At 42.5% G+C, this 12,435-nt stretch overlaps 1 long non-coding RNA gene across 1 annotated transcript in view; it reads right to left on the reverse strand.

The window, feature by feature from the left end:
* Positions 1–213: 213 nt before the first annotated feature.
* The window catches only part of LOC137561179 (uncharacterized), a 256,463-nt gene continuing 244,241 nt past the window's right edge, over positions 214–12,435 (reverse strand). The window contains exons 4-5 of the long non-coding RNA XR_011029906.1: positions 2,384–2,550; positions 214–308 (exon numbers count right to left, since the gene is read on the reverse strand). This is a non-coding gene — a long non-coding RNA (uncharacterized lncRNA). The remainder of the gene's footprint in view (positions 309–2,383; positions 2,551–12,435) is intronic.

Below are 12,435 nucleotides of genomic sequence, written 5' to 3' on the forward strand. Positions count from 1 at the left end.
TGTTTAACTATTTACTTTGTGTTACTCCATATTCTTGTACTAGTTTCAGTGGCAGGTTTCTGAATTGTGGACCACCTGTGTCCAGAAAACAAACAAACAGAATGGGTGAGTAAAGTTTCCAAATGTATTTCTGTGTAGTCGCTCATTCTGTCCCAGTAATTTCACTTGCGAAACTTCCATCTAAGCGCAGGAGATTCAGCAGAGCATCTGGTCAGAAGAAGACTAACATACTAATCAGCTTGTCAGTTCACTAATTGTTCTGCTGTGCCCAGCAGAGTGCCAGCAACACCCCTTCCTGTACGCCAGTCCTGGGAACAAGCAAGAGTACACATTAGTTTCAATGTTGCCTTCTTTAAATTAAGGAAGGAGAAAGTTTAGGCTTCGTTGGAAAAGTCCAGGCAGAGCTATTACAGAGACATATTCCAGTACAGGTGCTAACTCAGGGCCCTTTTACACTTAGGCCCCTTTTACACCTGCAGTAGAAACCTGTTTTGCGTTACCCTATTTTACCGCAAGGGGCCTCAAAAGCACCGAAAGTCTATGGAGACTTCACACCTAATGCGGTCCCTCTTGGTGCGCCTGAAGTATCCGATCCGACGCAAGGGGTGTAGCACGTTACTGCAAGCACCGCGCTTAATGCATGGAGCTTGGCATAATGGAAGTCTATGGATAAGTGTAAATGATGGAGCACAGTGTGTCATGCATGCGTGGACCGATGGGAATCTCAGTAATGTACTACCTGCCCAGCAGGAAGTACATCATTGAACGGGGGCTGGCCTATGCATATGGCCCTATCGCTGCACTGTAGTGCAGGGTCATATGAAGAATAATTTGTGTGATGTCATCACCACATCGGCCGGTAGAATGTAAAACTGCCCTCAATGTGTTTTCCATGCATTGCGTTTTAAAGCATTTTATTTATCTACAGCAGTGTATTGTGAAAAAGCTTCAGTTTTTTAAGCGGATAGTGTGAAAGAGGCCATAGGTAATCATGGACACTGAACATCGCCTGTCCTTCTAGTTACAACTGACAGCAACTGATATAGTGCAAAAGGGCCCTCAGGATATAGATTTGGAGACTTGTAGCTGGTTCATTGTGATACACCTACAAGAGGAATTTAGCGTATCACAACTTTTAATGACTACATGTTACATCTAGTGTATTACCATTGTTAGGTTCTTGTATAGCACAATTTACAGAGTATATAGTCATATTTCTTATTCTAAACACACCCCGGAGATTGTGCATTGTAATCCCCTGCGCCAAAACGCAATGGAAATGTTGTACATTATACATCCGTTTTATCTCTCATAGCATGAAAAATTGCTGTCAATGCTATGTAATGTGCTCATTATTGAACTTTTTATCTAGATGCGCACTGCAGAAAATGCATTTGGATAACGTGGTCTGTTACAACACACAGATGTGAATATGCGCATTAGGGATGGTCAATAAGATGCAAGTCATACTAAGTGGATGGAGGATTATGAACGCTAGTTTACTTGAAGGGAAAAATCCTCTTAGAGAAAAATCCACTGATGTGATTTTGTGAACAGCACCCTCTTGAACGTTTAGGTTTCAGATAGTTGTAGTAAACCACGCCCACACTATTCAGCCAATCACAATGCTTCATGCTGTAGAGGGTGCTGTGATTGGAGAACTGTTCCCTATGAGGTTTCCTACTGAGTCCTCTTAAGTAGACTAGCCCCGGATTATTTACATTTTTGCATGCACAAATATGCAAGCTTGAAAATGGTCCAGAATTTGCATAATTTTGCATCAACTCAGAATTATTTGCATCCTATTACCCATTCCTAATACCCATAACAGAGCTGCCTTGCCTTGGGTGCCAAAATGACCAGAAACAGCCCTGAACCTCCTATGAGAAAATAAAGAAAAGAAAATACACGTCTTTACAAACTATGATGATGATGCAGAACAGATCCCCAACACCAGGAGTATGGTGATGGAGACCACTTGCTTTGTTGAGCAAAATCTTAAAGGGACCCTGAGCAGTACCCTACAATCAAAAATTTCACTTACCTGGGGCTACCTCCAGCCCACCGTAGGCCGCAAGGTCCCCCCGGCGTCCTCCTGGCTCCTCTCTGTGTCCTGCCGGCGGCTCCCGTTACCGGCGACACCTGGGCCGGGTATCGGGGCCGACTATTCCTGGATCTTGACGCTCAGCGTCATCATGCAGGCAGCTACATGTCATCACGGCGGCCGGCATGACAGTCCAGCGCGTGCGCGGTTTACAACTGTAAACCGCGCATGCGCAGGACTGTCACGCCTGATGACTCAGCCGGCTTGATTGTAGGGTACTGCTCAGGGTCCCTTTAATTAAAAAACAACTGTCATAAAAATAAAAAATGTTTAACATACTTTTCATTGACTGTATGCTTCACTGTACCCAAACTCAATGTGAGCATAACGTGCGGTGCCACTGTTCCGATACGTTGCATTCCTGCTGTCACTGTGAACGGGTGCAAGACCTCCTATGAGGAGATAGACTAGTCCAGAATCTTTAAGATCTGTCATCTTTTTACTACCTAGTGAAAGTGACAGCAACAAAGGAAAAAGTAATATATAGTGCATTTTACTATGGGAGCAATTTTCATGTTATAAGCATGTAATTTAAATTTTACATTTTTTGGCGATCGTGGTCCTTTAAGCTTATGCTTGCCAAAAAAGTTTACACATAAATATTTCAACTGTGTGTTTAGTTGTTGGCTGACATTTTTAATCCTAAAACGCAGGGATGTGCGGTGCCTTCTAAGTATGCACCAAGAGGGATGCATCTCTAATGCCGATGTGTCAAATATTACATCTACTGAATGAAACCAAAATGGATTTTAGCTTACCATCATTCACAATTACATGTTTGTTTTTTTACAAATATTTGGACTTGATGCTTGACGGTATGGATAATCCCCAGTGCTGCATTATTTTATCAGTATCAGATTTCCAGCATGTCTTTATAGAAACAAAATGACAAGATAAAGCTAGGAATAGATTATCCGATGACTGAAATAGCAACAGAAAAGCCAGAATCCAATCCTGCACAAAGACGGCACAGTTGTGTGAAATTACCCACCTCCCGTTGCCAGCGATCTACCTGTCTTTACGGAAGTCTATCTGGCACTTAAAATAAAAAAAGAGCAATTACGCAGAGACATTGCCACCAAATATAACCACATGTTTTGGCAAAGGCTCAGCGTTTTTGGCCTCTATATGCCCCTACAGGGTGTCTCGATGAAATGAAACTCTGCTCATCTCATCCACCCCCGGCTCTAGTTCTTACTGGGTTTAAGGAAGGGGGGGGGGGGGGGGAGGATACAATTAACCCGAACTGAAGGCAAGCCAGTGAAAGTTGACAAATGAGATGCCGTTTTCAAGTCTTGCAGTTCAATTAAGCTAAAAGCCTTTCCTTCTCGAATGCTCTGCAGTCCTTGCAAAGTCTGTTTGCAGTAGAACTAATGCAGAATTCCCCCTGATGTTAAATCGCATCTTCATAATGGCCATTATTTAGCAGGTCTCCCTGGCAATGTTGTTGGGCTTTAATTAGAAGAGATAATGTCAGGACCTGATCCCCATTCAAAGCCATCTCTGAAAACTACAACACATTTTAGGAATGTTCTCGACACATCCTGCTTGTTTCGTGGCTTCTGCCAAAAAGCTGCGCTGGCTGGAGAGATGGATTAATATACAAGTGTTTATTTCTTAGAACACTGGGAGCAACCTCCAGGGGGGCAATTACACAGCAATCACCACTCATGTACAGGGTGTACACATACTGCTAATACATAGGGCAGCTAGGCAGGTCCTGCAGGTCCTGCAGCCACTGCATGCCAGATAGACCTAATATCACACACTGTAATGGTGCTTATAGATACACCGGCAACACATACTGTAGATAGCTAAGGATGTTTAGGACCACAAAGGAAAGTCACTAATTTAGTTTTGCTTTATTAAAGTTACCTTTACCAAACAGGCCAGATGTGTCACAAATATACCAGATGTGCCTCTTTTTATAAATGGGATTTTAGGTATAAATATGCATAGAAATTTTAGTAGTTATAGGCATCCTAGGCAGGGGCCTAGGACACCAACTGGTGGAAGGGCATCACACACCCATGTCAATATACAGCTTATGCTGTTAACATGAAGAATAGAGGTAATTATTTGATGCCGTACGTACAAGGCGGGATTTATACTTTTTGTGCCCCTAAGCCAACCATGTTGTGGCTCCCCTTTCTTGTGCACTATCGCCCCTCCCATTCCATGTGCAGCCCCCTCTTCCATGTGTATCATGCATTTAGCGTAGCCCCCTCTTCGTTGTGTATCATGCATTTAGTGTAGCCCCCTCTTCCATGTGTATCATGCATTTAGTGCAGCCCCCTCTTCCATGTGTATCATGCATTTAATGTAGCTCTCCTGGATTTGGTAGATATGCCATTGTCTGTATTTTAAAACTACAAGAATAAACGTTGTTTTACCTGGATGTGCACTGCCGCTTTCTACTTGACTACGAATACCACTGATCTTCATTAGTGAGTTGCACTCCGGTGAGTCTGGCCTGGTCCTGTGCATTACTTCACTCTCTACTTGTTCCTAGAATTTCTGGTGGAGTGAGTACACTCCTAACAGGGGCAAATCCAGAATTTTCAGGGGGGAGATTCCTGAAAGCGGCGTGTGGGCGTGGCCAAAACATGATGTGGGTGGAGCCAAATACTAGCAGTTTCTAGGCCAAATTGCACTCAGGGTGAGGGCGTAAAATGCGTCCCAATGTGGAGACAGGTATAGGTGCCCGCAGTATAGGTCGCCAGCTACAGGTCCCCCCCAGTATAGGTAGCCCATATAGTTGCCCCCAGTATAGGTTAGATAGGTATATGTCTGCAGTATAGGTTAGATAGGTATATGCCCCACAGTATAGGTTAGATAGGTATGTCCCCCAGTATAGATTAGATAGGTATATGTCCCCCAGTATAGATTAGATAGGTATATGTCCCCAGTATAGATTAGATAGGTATTGCCTCCAGTATAGATTAGATAGGTATATATGCCCCCAGTATAGATTAGATAGGTATATGTCCCCAGTGTAGATTAGATAGGTATATGCCCCAGTATAGATTAGATAGGTATATGTCCCCCAGTATAGATTAGATAGGTATATGTCCCCCAGTATAGATTAGATAGGTATATGTCCCCCAGTATAGATTAGATAGGTATATGTCCCCAGTATAGATTAGATAGGTATATGTCCCCAGTATAGATTAGATAGGTATTGCCTCCAGTATAGATTAGATAGGTATATATGCCCCCAGTATAGATTAGATAGGTATGTATCCCCAGTATAGATTAGATAGGTATATGCCCCAGTATAGATTAGATAGGTATATGTCCCCCAGTATAGATTAGATAGGTATATGTCCCCCAGTATAGATTAGATAGGTATATGTCCCCCAGTATAGATTAGATAGGTATATGTCCCCCAGTATAGGTTAGATAGGTGTATACCCCCAGTATAGATTAGATAGGTATATGCCCCAGTATAGATTAGATAGGTATATGCATCCAGTATAGGTTAGATATGAATATGCCCCCAGTATAGGTTAGATAGGTATATGCCCCCAGTATAGGTTAGATAGGTATATGTCCCCCAGTATAGATTAGATAGGTACAGTGGTGTGAAAAACTATTTGCCCCCTTCCTGATTTCTTATTCTTTTGCATGTTTGTCACACTTAAATGTTTCTGCTCATCAAAAACCGTTAACCATTAGTTAAAGATAACATAATTGAACACAAAATGCAGTTTTAAATGATGGTTTTTATTATTTAGTAAGAAAAAAAAACTCAAAACCTACATGGCCCTGTGTGAAAAAGAAATTGCCCCCTGAACCTAATAACTGGTTGGGCCACCCTTAGCAGCAATAACTGCAATCAAGCGTTTGCGATAACTTGCAACAAGTCTTTTACAGCGCTCTGGAGGAATTTTGGCCCACTCATCTTTGCAGAATTGTTGTAATTCAGCTTTATTTGAGGGTTTTCTAGCATGAACCGCCTTTTTAAGGTCATGCCACAACATCTCAATAGGATTCAGGTCAGGGCTTTGACTAGGCCACTCCAAAGTCTTCATTTTGTTTTTCTTCAGCCATTCAGAGGTGGATTTGCTGGTGTGTTTTGGGTCATTGTCCTGCTGCAGCACCCAAGTTCGCTTCAGCTTGAGTTGATGAACAGATGGCCGGACATTCTCCTTCAGGATTTTTTGGTAGACCTTAGCATTCATGGTTCCATCTATCACAGCAAGCCTTCCAGGTCCTGAAGCAGCAAAACAACCCCAGACCATCACACTACCACCACCATATTTTACTGTTGGTATGATGTTCTTTTGCTTAAATGCTGTTACTTCTACGCCAGATGTAACGGGACACGCACCTTCCAAAAAGTTCAACTTTTGTCTCGTCGGACCACAAGGTATTTTCCCAAAAGTCTTGGCAATCATAGAGATGTTTTTTTAGCAAAATTGAGACGAGCCTTAATGTTCTTTCTGCTTAAAAGTGGTTTGCGCCTTGGATATCTGCCATGCAGGCCTTTTTTGCCCAGTCTCTTTCTTATGGTGAAGATCGTGAACACTGACCTTAATTGAGGCAAGTGAGGCCTGCAGTTCTTTAGATGTTGTCCTTGGGGTCTTTTGTGGCCTCTCGGATGAGTTTTCTCTGCGCTCTTGGGGTAATTTTGGTCGGCCGGCCACTCCTGGGAAGGTTCATCACTGTTCCATGTTTTTGCCATTTGTGGATAATGGCTCTCACTGTGGTTCGCTGGAGTCCCAAAGCTTTAGAAATGTCTTTATAACCTTTACCAGACTGATAGATCTCAATTACTTTTGTTCTCATTTGTTCCTGAATTTCTTTGGATCTTGGCATGATGTCTAGCTTTTGAGGTGCTTTTGGTCTACTTCTCTGTGTCAGATAGCTACTATTTACGTGATTTCTTGATTGAAACAGGTGTGGCAGTAATCAGGCCTGGGGGTGACTACAGAAATTGAACTCAGGTGTGATAAACCACAGTTAAGTTATTTTTTAACAAGGGGGGCAATCACTTTTTCACACAGGGCCATGTAAATTTGGAGTTTTTTTTCTCACTAAATAATAAAAACCATCATTTAAACTGCATTTTGTGTTCAATTATGTTATCTTTGACTAATAGCTAACGGTTTTTGATGAGCAGAAACATTTAAGTGTGACAAACATGCAAAAGAATAAGAAATCAGGAAGGGGGCAAATAGTTTTTCACACCACTGTATATGTCCCCCAGTATAGGTTAGATAGGTATATGCCTCCAGTATAGATTAGATAGGTATATGTCCCCCAGTATAGGTTAGATAGGTATATGCCTCCAGTATAGGCTAGATAGGTATATGCTCCACAGTATAGGTTAGATAGGTATATGCAGGGACGGATCTGGGGAGGGGGGGCAAGCGGGTATCTTGCCCCAGGCACAGTTTTTTGAATTCTTAAAAAGGCGGCAAAATTTGGATGGGGAATGGCAGTTTAGGTGCCAAAACCTGACCTTGCCCCAGGCGCAACTTGGTCTAGATCCGTTCCTGGGTATATGTCCACAGTATAGGTTAGATAGGTATATGCCCCAGTATAGATTAGATAGGTATATGCCCCCCAGTATAGATTAGATAGGTATATGTCCCCCAGTATAGGTTAGATAGGTATATACCCCCAGTATAGGTTAGATATGTATATGCCCCCAGTATAGGTTAGATAGGTATATGCCCCCAGTATAGGTTAGATAGGTATATGCCCCCACTATAGATTAGATAGGTATATGCCCCCAGTATAGGTTAGATAGGTATATGTCCGCACTATAGATTAGATAGGTATATGCCCCCCAGTATAGGTTAGATAGGTATATGTCCGCAGTATAGGTTAGATAGGTATATGCCCCCCAGTATAGGTTAGATAGGTATATGCCCCACAGTATAGGTTAGATAGGTATATGTCCACAGTATAGGTTAGATAGGTATATGCCCCAGTATAGGTTAGATAGGTATATGCCCCAGTATAGGTTAGATAGGGATATGTCCGCAGTATAGATTAGATAGGTATATGTCCCCCAGTATAGGTTAGATAGGTATATGTCCGCAGTATAGATTAGATAGGTATATGCCCCCCAGTATAGGTTAGATAGGTATATGCCCCACAGTATAGGTTACATAGGTATATGTCCACAGTATAGGTTAGATAGGTATATGCCCCAGTATAGATTAGATAGGTATATGTCCCCAGTATAGATTAGATAGGTATATGCCCCCCAGTATAGATTAGATAGGTATATGCCCCACTATAGATTAGATAGATATATGCCCCAGTATAGATTAGCTAGTTATATGCCCCAGTATAGGTTAGATAGGTAGGCGGGGGAGCGGGGAGAGAGGAGTTTCCACTTACCTGCCTTCATCCTGCACGCAGCTTCTATCTTCAGCCTCTCCCGGCGCGCGTCGCATCGGTAAGAGCTCCCCCTGTGATGACATGCGGTTACGTCATCACAGGGGGCGCTGTTACCATAGCGACAGACGCCGGCTGGGACAGGAAGTACATTGAAGCCGCGCAGGATCCAGGCACCGTAAGTGGAAAGTCTTCTCTCCCCGCAGCTCTGCCTGTGCCCGTATGCCCTCCGCCCGCAGCAAGCGAGGCCCCCGCAGTGCTGCACACACATTCTTTTGGTGCAGGGGGGGGGTGTTCCAGACACCCGGAGTACCCCCCTCTGTGCGCCAGTGCCAAAGGCTCGCTTTACACTCACCAGGGTTCCCAACATGGACGTCACAGCAGATCCGATATACTATCCACTGTGTCCGACCACATGCTTTGTAACGTTCAGTCAAAGATAGGTAATTCCATGGCCGTTCGACATAGTTCTGCACTTGACCTCTCCGATTTTGACCACATTTTTTTCCCGTGATCAGTGACCCTCTAAAGCCCCCCAAACCAAATTCTAGCGAAAAATTCAGAAATTTGACCGAGCAGTGGCTCAAAGTCAAAATGGCCAATTTTGACGTAGACCAATTTTCAAAAAATCATAGCTTCGTCAAAAATCATTGCACAGACAGCAGATTGCGCTTGAAAATCAGCAAAATATATTTTAAGATGGTGTAGGTCCACCTTTTGCGGCAATTACAGCCTCAATTCTCAGAGGTATTGATTCATACAAATTGTGAATTTTGAGCAGTTTTGGTGTGCCTGATTCTGGAATTTGGTCTTGTCGGGCTGTCCCGACCTTCATGAGTTATCAGTCAGATCAGTTTGCTGGACTTTCTACATCTGATTTTCTGGTTTGGGTGGTTCAGGAGAATAATGTCAGTTTCTATATGCGTCTGGAAGCCGCCTTTAAAGGAGGGGGGTACTGTAAGGATCCCTCCTGTAGCGTATTCTGTCCGTTGCAGTGGAGCTGCAAACTGACAGTTCTGGCTTATCTGCTTGCACTCGGTTGTGCATTTGCAATGGGGTCTCATTGTCATTTGCAATTGCTCTGCAGTTGTGGGCAGCTCAGGATGCTGTCAGGATTCCACCAATTGCTTGTTACCGCTGAGCTGCGGCCAGATAGCCCTGCATTTCCTGCATGCATGTTGTTACATAATACTGCATGTATTTCTAATAGGAGTCCTTACATTCACAGCCAGCTAGCAAATGGTAATCAAGCCAGCTCAGGATTGAGTGATTACCATTCAGCTGTGTGGAGATTTGCATACCTGCATCCATTAGCTGATGCCAGCATAAAAGTCTGCCTCCCATTTCATACCCCGCCCGTCATAGTGGTCAGTACGCTGATCTACTGGGCACCTTGTTACTCTGTATAGTTCTATAGTTCTGTTATTGTAGTTCTATGCGACCTTATTACTTGTGCTTTAGCTAGTTCTTGATAAATATATATGCAAACTTGCTAATATATATTTATCCGTTAGTTGAGCCGTTTGTTATTTTTCTAAATTATTGTGCATTGCCTAGTTCCATGCTTGATGGATGTTTGCTGCATCCGCGGTGGGTCAGTGAAGTCCATTATCCAGATAGCTTGGATTCTGCCATCACCACGTTGGTGACTGGTAGTATTCCTGCTACTCTAGTTTCTGGGAACCTAACTATAGGCTGCAGTTGCTATTAGTTACATTCTATCCTGTAGTCTTGCCAGGGTGGATGCTTGATGGTGACTGTTGTTAGCCTGCTTGCTCTGCTTCTGTGGAACGTGACTGTAAGCTGCAGTTGCTACTAGTTACGCTCCAATCTATAGTCCTGTCTTGTACCTGTCTGAATGCTTGCTACCGCTAAGGCAGCACAGTGCGAACTAAGGCAGCGAAACATTGCACTGGGCTGCCATTATGTTTTATTTGTTGCGATATCAGAAGCCCAGAGCTGCAGTTGCTCTGGGCAGCCTGTGTAACCTCTTGCATTATCCAGCTCTTAGCCTTGTTGCGCTGGGTGGTCAGAAAGTATGACCCCCCAGCATTACATGGCCACAACTGTGCTTTGCTGAGGACGTTTTTCCTTCTCCTTCAAAGGCAGTCATTACTTTTAAGACAGTACCTCTTGAAATGCCAAGCATTCGGGCAGTTTCTGTTACAGTAGTGCCTGCCATACGAGCAAGCACCAACAATTTGGCCTCTTTGAAGGTCTGAGAAATCTATGCTATTTTTATAAATTCTAACCAACTTTTGTTTAAACATCTGTAAAAAACAATTATTTTAATTAAACATATCAAATAACAAAAATAATAAACAAAAAAAATTAACATATGTCAAGTTTTGATTGCTCAAAACATGTTCAAAGATTATGATGCCAAAATGTTAGGCGTTTCCATTATTTTGTCTAACCCCTGTATTTATCTAAAGTTTATTGAAACTGATCATGGGAAAAAAAATTGGTCAAAATCGGAGAGGTCAAGTGCAGAACTATGTAGAACAGCCATGGAATTACCATCTGTGACATGTCCGTGTTCTGTCCGGTGTCTGCTGCACCGATAGCACTTTGTGTTCCATCACAGCAACACACACAACAGACATGACACAATGAACATGTATGAACAGATCCTGTAGTTAACAAAGGATCTGTTGTCATGTCCTTCGGACCGATTTGGATGTGAGTGTGAACTTAGTTAGCCTTACTGTGTGTTCTTTACCTCACATATACTGATTTAAAGAGGCCTACAGGTTGCTCCCCCACAAACAATTTTGGTGAGCGCTAGGATCCTAAAAAAAGAAAACACAGAGTGCTCTGGTGGGCACACCTGTCAGAGAATGCAGTGAACAGTGGGTGTGACCACAACAATTGAGGTTGGGGCCAAATACTGTAATGGGTGGGATTTCAAGGTGTCTGATCATAGTCAACACATTGACAGAGTTTTTATGTACCAAACTAGCTGTGCCCATAGGGATGGTCTGAAATGCCAATTTCCGATTCTGCGGTAAAGCCGCATTCCGCCATTGCCAATTACCGCTACTGCTACTGATTTCGCTTTCCGCTACAAATTACCGCTTTCTGATGCGGATTTCCGCCGGAAATCGCAGAAATTTTCCCTGACTTTAACATCGACTTTCTCAAAAACTTTAAGGTCTTTTTGAAAACTTTTTTGCAACTTGTTCACAAGATTCTGTTTAATAAACCCTGAAAAATTTTACGGGGGCTTTGCTATTAACCGCTAAAGTCGGCGGATTTTTACTGTAATGTAAAATGCATTAATCCCCATTCTCTGATTGGTTTATTCATTCTGAGTCTTCTGATTGGCTTAAAATTACCGCATATCGGATATTGCAGATTTTCTGCATTTTACATTACAGTAAAAATCCGCCGACTTTAGTGGTTAATAGCAAAGCCCTGTAAGTCCTAGAAACACCAAATTTACAGGGTTTATTAAACTGAATCTTGTGAACAAGATGCAAAAAAAGTTTTCAAAAAGACCTTATAGTTTTTGAGAAAATTGATGCTAAATTTCCGGCAGAAATCCGCGAAAATCCGCCTACCACACTTGTATTACCGATTTCCACATTCCGATTCTAGTGCCCATACAATGTCTTTATGTATCAGAGCCCCATGACATTCTTCAAGTTACACCCATTGTCCTCAGGGAAAAGGAAGCAGACTTATAAAAGTTCAAAAAGAAGTATAGCACTATATAATAGCTTACTAAGCAATCAAGCTTTGATTAAAATCAATACTGTGTACGCAATTAATTAGCTTGAGTACACAATTCCTTGGCTGCAATAACTCTTAAGTCTCACAATAAAACCCCAAATAACCCCATACACTTTAACATAACAAACAGAGGAAAACAGACATTACAAGCAAGAAAATTTACCAATATACTATTATTAGGATTACTTTTTTTTGACATATGCCTTTTGGCATAACCTGTAATATTGCGCTTCTCTGTGAGG

The sequence above is a fragment of the Hyperolius riggenbachi genome, chromosome 3 (genome assembly GCF_040937935.1).
Source record: "Hyperolius riggenbachi isolate aHypRig1 chromosome 3, aHypRig1.pri, whole genome shotgun sequence".
Classification (NCBI taxonomy): Eukaryota; Metazoa; Chordata; class Amphibia; order Anura; family Hyperoliidae; genus Hyperolius; species Hyperolius riggenbachi.